General features: G+C 38.4%; 1 protein-coding gene and 1 long non-coding RNA gene across 3 annotated transcripts in view; one reads left to right on the top strand and one right to left on the bottom strand.

Annotated features, from left to right (window-relative positions):
• LOC113677728 (uncharacterized) overlaps nucleotides 1-1,922 on the bottom strand; it is a 49,197-nt gene that overhangs the window by 41,601 nt on the left and 5,674 nt on the right. The window lies entirely within an intron of this gene.
• Nucleotides 1-1,922, top strand: part of LOC149043458 (uncharacterized) — a 44,391-nt gene that overhangs the window by 40,650 nt on the left and 1,819 nt on the right. The window lies entirely within an intron of this gene.

Genomic DNA, 1,922 nt, shown 5'->3' with positions numbered 1-1,922 from the left:
AAGATGCGGGATGCGGCTCATGAAAGGACGAAAACTGATATCGGGAAATTCCCTTGCTGTCATTTATAGCTCCGCTACTAAGGTTACATCAAACAGTACGAGAACACTTATTTGCTGACATAACTATTGTCACGCGTGACAGATAACTGTAGGAAGACTACCTCCAGTTTAGTGCGAAAATATACATGGATACAAGTCTGCAGACATTATCTGTTCCAAGATGCGAAGTTTTCTGAAAGTGAAACTCGAAGCAAACTGTGAGCTTCGAGGAACAAATGATGTCCATGGATAAATTTATGAGCATATTATTCCGCCGAGTAGAGGTTATCGGTGTATATTACCCTTAAATATTTGCAAAACGCGGGAACTGAATTGTTTACGAACAGCTTACCTTTTGCTGCATGGGATGTTCAGTGTTTTCCGGTACAACTTTTTCAACAAACAAACATGTCCCTTCTTCTGTAACAATCACATAAGGAGTATATAAAAAAGAAGGGTTCTGGCCTTTTTCGAAAAAAAAATTATCAAGTCTCTTGAATTTTTTTTGCATTTATCACCTTCTCCTTTATCAGTGACCACTTTCATATTTGTAATTGTTTTAATTTTGGTATTCCAACTCCTTGTAAAATATCATTACATTAATTATTTTTTCGTTGTAATCAGTGGTGCAAACAGGTTCGTTTACCCTTTCCTTAAGGTATTGTGCTGAGCACCAGATGAGGAGTACATTTCCACACATTTTTTGGCCTCATCTATAGAGTTGTTTTTTAAAGGCTCTTCGTTTCTGGCGCAGCACAGATTTTTTTTGTAGTACCCCTGGTTTTAGGGTGCACAAATTAAGATTGTATCAGAATGCGTATACTAAAAGACTGACTGACTCATCCCAAATAAACTTTTCACAATAAATGTCTCGTGTGAGTGCAATCAGAATTCTAAGTATTCCAAAACCCAATTTTCAACCAATTAACGCTCTTTACAATCGACGATAACTCAAAGTTAGATAATTAAAGGTCGCTTGACGAAGACTATCAGTACACAGTCCAACCTGTATTAAGCGGTCACGAAGAATGGCGGGATAACGGCTTTATACAGGTTGACCGTTACAATTAGGTTTCAAAGAATAGGAGTCAACTACGAAACGATAAAGAACGCCATTGTATGGCATAATTGACCTTCAAATGCACAAAGACTTGCTCAAAAATACTACTTACTTTGAGGATCAATATCAGTAGATAGGAACAGACCCTTATATAAAAACTTTGATTTCGGAAGATGAGCATGGATTTAATTTTATTTCAAAGATTTTATTTAGTTTTATTTAAGTACTTCCGATTTAATTGACTGCTCAACACAGGTGAAAAACAATACAAATAGGCCCATGGGACTCACTCAAAGGTGACCATGACCGCTAAATGGGGGTGACCGCTTCATGGGGGTGAAGATTACAGTGATTTGGAGACATCAAATTGGAGTCTTTGACAACCGACTGCTTTATACAGGGTGACCGCTTAATATGGTGCTTCCTAATACAGGTTCGACTGCACAAGTCGGAACTTCACCATCAACACAATTCATAGCTTAACTCTAAATCTTGAGACAAACGATTAAACGATCAATTATCTACAAAACCACGATGAACAACAGCATTTTTTATGACAACATCGACCGATTGTCCAAACCCTTCCCGGCCCCGCCTCCGGAAGTAAACTACGACCGGTCCCTAACTTCAAAAAGCCCCCCCCCCAGTTAAACTACGATTCCAAGGTTTGTTAACATGACGACAATATGTTAGAAGTGGTATTCTCATCCTAGTTTCTACAATCTCAGAAAAAGGAAACCTCAGCTGGCTGAGATGGTGAACATATAAAGTTATCTGAATGCTGATAAATTTGTGGTTTCCTCGCGCTCTTGCGCATATGAGA

Source organism: Pocillopora damicornis, chromosome 6 (assembly GCF_964200805.1).
Source record: "Pocillopora damicornis chromosome 6, jaPocDami1.2, whole genome shotgun sequence".
In the NCBI taxonomy this organism is placed as follows: Eukaryota; Metazoa; Cnidaria; class Anthozoa; order Scleractinia; family Pocilloporidae; genus Pocillopora; species Pocillopora damicornis.
This window is presented reverse-complemented; position numbering and strand designations above follow the sequence as displayed.